At 44.6% G+C, this 7,777-nt stretch overlaps 1 protein-coding gene across 2 annotated transcripts in view; it reads right to left on the bottom strand.

The window, feature by feature from the left end:
* LOC143280016 (adhesion G protein-coupled receptor L3-like) overlaps nt 1–4,054 on the bottom strand; it is a 152,051-nt gene extending 147,997 nt beyond the window's left edge. For both annotated transcript variants that reach the window (XM_076584465.1, XM_076584462.1), the window contains exon 1: nt 3,618–4,054. The gene's annotated coding sequence lies outside the window, so the exon portion shown is untranslated. The remainder of the gene's footprint in view (nt 1–3,617) is intronic.
* Nucleotides 4,055–7,777: the final 3,723 nt, after the last annotated feature.

Consider the following 7,777-nt stretch of genomic DNA (forward strand, 5'->3'; position numbering starts at 1 on the left):
TCTCTCTCTCTCTCTCTCTCTCTCTCTCTCACACACACACACACACACACACACACACACACACACACACACACACACGCCCCCGCCCCCTCTCTCCACACACACGCCAGACACAATCGCAGATACAGACGAAATGACACGCAGAGACGGAAACAAATATATAATTGTACCACAGGAAGAGTCGAGATTAGTAAGCAAAGACTGAATAAAACGGATACAGGTCATTTCTGGTTCGTGCCAGTCGAACCCCTGTCTTCCTATGGCAGGATATGATAAATGTCGGAGTGTCTTTCAGTCGCACAGAGCGTGGGGAAAACGCGCCGACTAGTTTCAATTCCGTTCACACAGACACACAGACAGACAGACACACACACACACACACACACACACACACACACACACACACACACAGTGCGTCAGACTGCGGGAATGAGAGGGAGAGACAAACGGGGGTAAGCACGGGGGTATACAAACACATACGCACACGCGCAAAATCGTGCACGTGAGGTTCCAGACAAAGCCTACTTGTATACATGTCCATCGCCATTCAACCCTGCACACACACACACACACACACACACACACACACATTGCAGGGGGTGTGTACACAGGGAGGCGTGGGACAAAATCTCTCTCCTGCCATTCTCAGTAGCATGCAGTGGGACACGCTCCAGTATACTGGTCAAAGCAAAGCACACAGTGGGGAGGAGGCTGACACGCGTAAGCTGTGTACAGGATAGATAGATCTATAGACAGACAGATAGATAGATTAGATGCATGTACACATAGAGAGCGCGAGAGACAGAGACAGACAGACAGAGAGTTAGAGAGAGAGAGAGAGCAGTCTCAGGTATATATATTTCGTTTTCCAAGGTATCTAATTTAGCCCAAAGTTTCACAGATGTGTCGGAGTGATGGCCTAGAGGTAACGCGTCCGCCTAGGAAGCGAGAAAATCTGAGCGCGCTAGTTCGAATCACGGCTCAGCCGCCGATATTTTCTCCCCCTCCACTAGACCTTGAGTGGTGGTCTGGACGCTAGTCATTCAGATAAGACGATAAACCGAGGTCCCGTGTGCAGCACGTAAAAGAACCCACGGCAACAAAAGAGTTGTTCCTGGCAAAATTTTGTAGAAAAATCCACATCGATAGGAAAAACATATAAAACTGCACGCAGGAAAAAGTACAAAAAAATGGGTAGCGCTGAAGTGTAGCGACGCGCTCTCCCTGGAGAGAGCAGCCAGAAGTTTCACACAGAGAAATCTGTTGTGATAAAAAGAAATACAAACACAAAATACGATAATAATGTTAACACACACAAGTGTAAGCAGCTCCACTGAGCAAATAATAAACAAACGGTCGCGCGCAAACAGAGAGAGACTCTGAAAATCATCTCTCTATGGATTTTTTTTCCAATCGATTCATTAAAATCATTTACCTAAAAAAAATTACAAACACATACACGCATATGTACACATATACACACGCATGCATGTATACACACATGCACGCACGCACTACATGAGACGTACATAGTAACATATATATGCTCTCTCTCTCTCTCTCTCTCTCTCTCTCTCTCTCTCTCTCTCACACACACACACACACACACACACACACACACACACACACACACACACACAAATTTGCATATACATATATATAGGCATATATAAATATATATATATATATATATATATATATATATATATATATATATATATGCACTGACACACAACCCCTCACTCGCACAAGATAACAGCATGGACACTTGCATATTTGCGAAATTTAGCAGAAATAAACTGGAAACGCAGAGAACAGTACTTGGAGCAGAGACAGAGAGATAATCATACAGTAGCAGGTATACTAGCCACGGCGCCAAAATCAACAGCAGCTGCGGCAGTAACAGTAGCAGTAGCGGTAGTAGGCCTACTAGTGGCAGCAGTAGCCGTAGCGGTAGTAGAAGTGGCAGCAGTAGCTGTAGCAGAAGTGGCAGCAATAGCAGCTTAGTAAATAACAAGTTATACTGTTTTGTACTGTACTGAATTGTATTTTCGTGATAGCAGTAGTCATGTTCACAAGGTTACGAGTTCGAATCCTGGGGGTCCCAAACCAAAAAAAAGTGACATTCTCGTTGTCCACCTCAAAGGTGCTACTGTTCTAACGGATATCAGAATAGTGTAAAACGCTGTCAGGTTTTTAATCGGGTGTGTCCTTTTAAACTTGACACGTCATTGGGCGACTAGTTAATTATTTCTTTCTTAGTGTTTAAAGATTACTTTCTGTTTTGGTTGAAGAAGACTATTAACTATTTCAAACTGAAACTGAATTAATTCTGACGCAATGGGAGAACAAATGGAAAAGATCTAGCTTCGCAAAAGGAGTAAAAAAAAAAAAAAATGAAAGAAACAAAAATAACCAACTATCAGCAAACAAGGAGACAGCACCAAGAAACTCTTTTTACACCCCAATAACTCGATTCCTCACAGTGAGTGCTAAGTTCCGCCTTAAACAGGTTGCGTGGGGAAATCAACCGAGCAAAACCGTCCTGATCGTCACAGTTCCTGACCACACCTGCTGTTCACTGGAGCAAAACGGTCCAGACGTACAACATTTCCAACCACCTGACTGACAGACACGAATGGTTCTCCCCTCATCCACAAGCATTAATTTTAAACCTGACGGCGATGTTTTTATCTGTCGACGTTTGTTGCTAGACTACCGTGCCCTTTGAAAAGCGGTTTATTTCCTTGTTTGCGTGACGTGGTAGGTTTGTGATGGGGTGTTCATGGGCTGGCCTTCCGGTTTTCAAAAGCTGACAATGGCTCATTTCGTCACTGGTTATGTTGCAATGTTAACAGTAAACTGAGCATCGTAACTTTAAACAAAACAAGTTCACAAAAACTGACAATGGCTCATTTGATCACCAGTATGGTTGCCATGTTAACAGTTAACTTAAATTCAATAAAATAAATAAACGCATGGTTCGATTAGGAATGTTGCAAAGTTAACAGTTAACTGAGCATGAAGCTAAGATAAATAAACAAATAAATGAATAACGCATAGTTCGATTACTGTCAATGTTAATTTCGTGTTGTTGTTGATGTGGGGGTTTTTTGTGTGTGTTTGTATGTGTGTGTTTGTGTGTGTGTGTGTGTGTGTGTGTGTGTGTGTGTGTGTGTGTGTGTGTGTGTGTGTGTGTGTTGGGTTGTTGTTTTTGTTTGTTTTTTTGTTTTTTTCAAATCTGAAGTTCTCTTAATAAGAAGGGTGGATTGTACGTCAGGCGTCTTTTCCACAATGTCTGCATTGCGAATCGCCCGAACAAATTCGCTTAGAATGCTAGACTGAATATGGAGTTACGCTACATATCTTTTCTCACAAAACGCCGGCATTTGTTTCGCTTAAACAAGTCCTGTAATTGAAGACACTACAACAGAAAATCACCTTGCCATAATATGACAGTTAACTGAGTTCGAGCACCCAGTTCTCATGCAGAAAAGTTCGAAATATTGTGTTATGGGGGGTGAAAAGGAATGAATAGCGTCATCGACAAAAAACACACACCGACAACGCGCAAACTTTCTTCCAGTCACACGCAGAATGTCACTGTAAACGCTCACCTGTTGTCGACAGAATTTGTCGTCTGCTTGTCGTCTGCTCAGAGGTATCGTGTACCCACAGTAGTTTGACAGTAATTTCACCACAAACTCAAAACCTCACTGCACACTATTCAAACAACCATCCCTGAAAAGTCTTCTGTAGACCACATGGAAACGTGCACCCGCAAAATATACCCCAAAATCTGACTCCGTCCACACGTAGTATTGATCCAAAAGTTTTTCTTCCGCTGTCAGCAAAACTCGGGAAAGTTTGTTCACCCACCACCTGCGCACTCCCTGTGTTAAATCCCGAACCGAGTGAGGCTTGCTGTTGAACACACGTGAAAGTGACCCATGACAGAAAGGTTGGTGTTTAGTTCTGTGGCTTGCAAAGCCAGCGTTCAAAGTGAAATGGGTCCCTGAGAGCGGCTGAACGTAGCGCTGTGATGGTATGCGTGTGTGTGAGTGTGTGTGTGGTGGGGGGGAAGAACGCCAACCCTTCTCGCTGCCACCTCTCTCCGCCCAGCGCCACTGATCGTGTTTCTTGTTCAGTTTCATGTCAACCGCTACATGGTTCACAGCCGGAGTAGAGCGCGTAGCGGTTTTGTCGTTCAGTTTTTTCAGTTTCTCAAGGAAGTGTCACTGCGTTCGGACAAATCCATGTACGCTACACCACATCTGCCTGCTAGGCAGACGCCTGACCAGCCGTGTAACTCAACGCAAATGAAAATGACAATGAAAACACGAACACATCCAGCATGCACCTGTATCCCGAAAATTGAGTATGGCTACCTAAACGCCCACCCGTAGAAGTGAGTGTGTGTGGCAGCCTTCGAAAGAACTGTGAGCACAGTATAAGCTTTAAGTTTGTTGATGCTCTTTTGTCATTGGTTGCATTGTAATCATGTGTATTGTTGAACAATTAAACATTATTTAAACCAAAGAAGAATACGACGAAGACAAACCTAAGACTTCTACAGGGTGTGCAGATCGACACACCTGTTAACTAATCATGCCCATCAAGAGTCTTAATCACTGGGATTCGATCTTTGCTCGTTTATTTACCTGTAAAAGTAATCATCAGGACTCCTCTTCGAAAATATTGTACAGCATCAGCAGAAAAATCGAATCATGTATTAAACTTTCTACGATTGTACCTGTCGTTAGAGGGACCGACGGGAGACAAAAGGCAAAAGAGGGTTAAGGAGTTGCCTGCAGGAGTGGACAACATCCCATCAGAACTGGTCCAAGCAGGGGGTGAAGTTATGATAGATGTGCTACTGAAAATCTGCAACAAGATCTGGCAAACAGGGGAATGGCCCACACCGTGGACACAATCACTGATCATCACCCTTCCCAAAAAGGGCAATCTCCAGCAGTGTCAAAACTACCGCACCATCAGCCTGATTAGTCATCCCAGCAAAGTCATGTTGAAGATCCTGCTTAACAGACTGAAACCACAAGCAGAAAATATCATTGCTGAAGAACAGGCAGGTTTCAGACCAGGAAGGAGCACAACTGAACAAATCTTCAACTTGAGGTTGCTATGTGAGAGGTACCATCAACACCAACAAGACCTCTACCACGTCTTCATTGACTTTAAGAAGGCATTTGACAGGGTCTGGCATGCAGCTTTGTGGGCTACCATGAATCTATACAACATCAACGCCAACCTGATCAGACTGATACAGCACCTCTATGACAAAGCCACCAGCGCCGTCTACCTCAACAATAGCATCGGGGACTGGTTCAGAACCACAGTCGGAGTGAGACAAGGCTGTCTACTCTCCCCAACACTCTTCAACATCTTCTTAGAAAGAATAATGACTGACGCACTGGAAGAGCATGAAGGAACAGTCAGCATAGGCGGCAGAACAAGCACAAACCTACGTTTTGCCGACGACATTGATGGACTGGCTGGAAAAGAAGAAGAACTGGCAAGCCTGGTCAAACATCTGGACAAGCCTCCACATCGTATGGAATGCAAATCAGTGCGGAGAAAACCAAACTGATGACTAACAACACCAACGGCATCAGCACTGACATCAAAGTCAACGACGAAAAGCTTAAAACAGTCCACAGCTTCAAATATCTGGGAGCAATCGTGTCAGATGAAGGATCTAAACCAGAAGTACTCTCGAGAATTGCCCAAACAACAACGGCACTCAACAAGCTGAACACCATCCGGAACAACAAAAACATCGCTCTCAGCTCAAAAATCAGACTGATGCGTTCCCTGGTTATATCAATATTGCTCTACGCCTGCGAGACTTGGACCCTGACTGCAGACATCGAGAGAAGAATCCAAGCTGTCGAGATGAGATGCTTTCGTAGACTACTTGGCATCTCCTACAGAGACCACATCACTAACACGGAAGTGAAGAACAGAATCAAGCAAAGTATTGGACCCTACGAAGACCTTCTGTCCATAGTGAAGAAACGCAAACTTAGGTGGTATGGACACATCTCCCGATCATCTGGTCTTGCCAAAACGTTCCTGCAAGGCACCGTACCAGGAGGCAGAAGGAGAGGACGGCAGAAGAAGAGATGGGAAGACAACATCCGGGGGTGGACAGGCTTGACGCTCGGTGACGCCCTGAGGAAATCAGAAAACCGTGAAGAGTGGAGAGGGGTGGTGGTCAGGTCAGCAGCGGTGCCCCAACGGTCTGAACCCAGACTACGGGAGAGGTGAAGGGTAAAGGTGGATCATATTGTTCGTTTCCTTTCGATTTGGGGAGACTGTGGATTAGAGGAAGAAAGTTGACGAGGTTGACCAATTCACAGACCATGTAAGGACTGTTCATTCTAAACCACGATTCTTGTTTTACTTCATGCGTAAAGAAACATTTTTTTAGATATGCGATCTTTTTTAAGGTTGGGGGAGCCGGGTTCAATTTGATGATGGAGGGGGGGTGGGTGTACCTCCAGTGAAGATCTGAATGATACACTTAAACAAGACCTGATCACTCTCCAGTTCAAAGACAGAGTTGTTAATTAACATATAACACACAGCAGAATCAGACAATACAATGTAATGCAATGCAATATGTATGTACTACTAATACAAATCCTGAATAAAGGGGTCTGTTTTAACAGCAACTTTCATGCATAGTTGAAGCAGTATGTGTCTTATTCGTTCGTGGGCTGCAGATCCCTTGTTTACTCGTATACATGAGTGGGCTTTTACGTGTGTGACCGTTTTTACCCCTACCATGTAGGCAGTCATGTTCTGTTTTCGGGGCAGGAGTGGGGGGTGTTATATGCCGGGTATGTTTTTGTTTTCGTAACACACCTAATGCAGACATGGATAATGAGATCTTTAGCGTGCGTGTTTGATCTTCTGCATGCGTATACACAGGGAGAGGGTCCAGGCACTACCAGGTCTGCACATCTCTTGACCTGTGAGATCAGAAAAATCTCCACCCTTTACCCACCAGGCGCTGTGACCGAGATTCGAAACCAGGCCCTTTAGATTGAAAGTCCAACGCTTTAACCACTCGGCTGTTGCGCTCGTCAAGCAGTATGAATTACCATCACTAAATGTCGAGACCCATTTTCCGTAGTCTTCGACGTCAGACTGTATCTTGGGGTTAATGTAAATAAGTTTGATGTAGAATCGGTCGCAATGTGAAGCCATCTTCCCAGGTCCACAAAATGACAAAATTGTCTGCGCTGACGCGTTGAATCAGGCTGTTCCAATCAGACAGCCAATCAAAGGAAAATAAAAGATATAGCTTCAGTCGATGAGTGCCAGTTCGCGTTCATGATATCCTTCCGAAACTTGGTTGGTGGGTCAAACGCTATTACATATAGGCTACAATTTCCACATGTCGGATTGCAAACGGCATAAGTCCCCAAATGCTTTGTTATATAGTTAAAACTACCACGGCAACTTGTACGTGCTTCCTGCTCGCGAGCACGTGCCCATGGTAGTGGTGAGAGACTGTGCGAGTGGCTAGGAGTGGCGGGTGTGATGTGGGAAGAAGATTTTATCCTTACCTCACCACAAAGCTGCTCTGAAGGCTACCTTGCATTGACACGCGAGAATCTTGCCTCTCTTGCCGCTTGGTGAAAAAGCAAAACGCACCTTCCAAGCGTGTGTCGTCACTGTATAATTTCTAACAAATAGTAGAGTGGTAACTCTCTCCACACACAAGGTACATAACTTCAAGCCAATGCTG

Source organism: Babylonia areolata, chromosome 3 (assembly GCF_041734735.1).
Source record: "Babylonia areolata isolate BAREFJ2019XMU chromosome 3, ASM4173473v1, whole genome shotgun sequence".
NCBI lineage: Eukaryota > Metazoa > Mollusca > Gastropoda > Neogastropoda > Buccinidae > Babylonia > Babylonia areolata.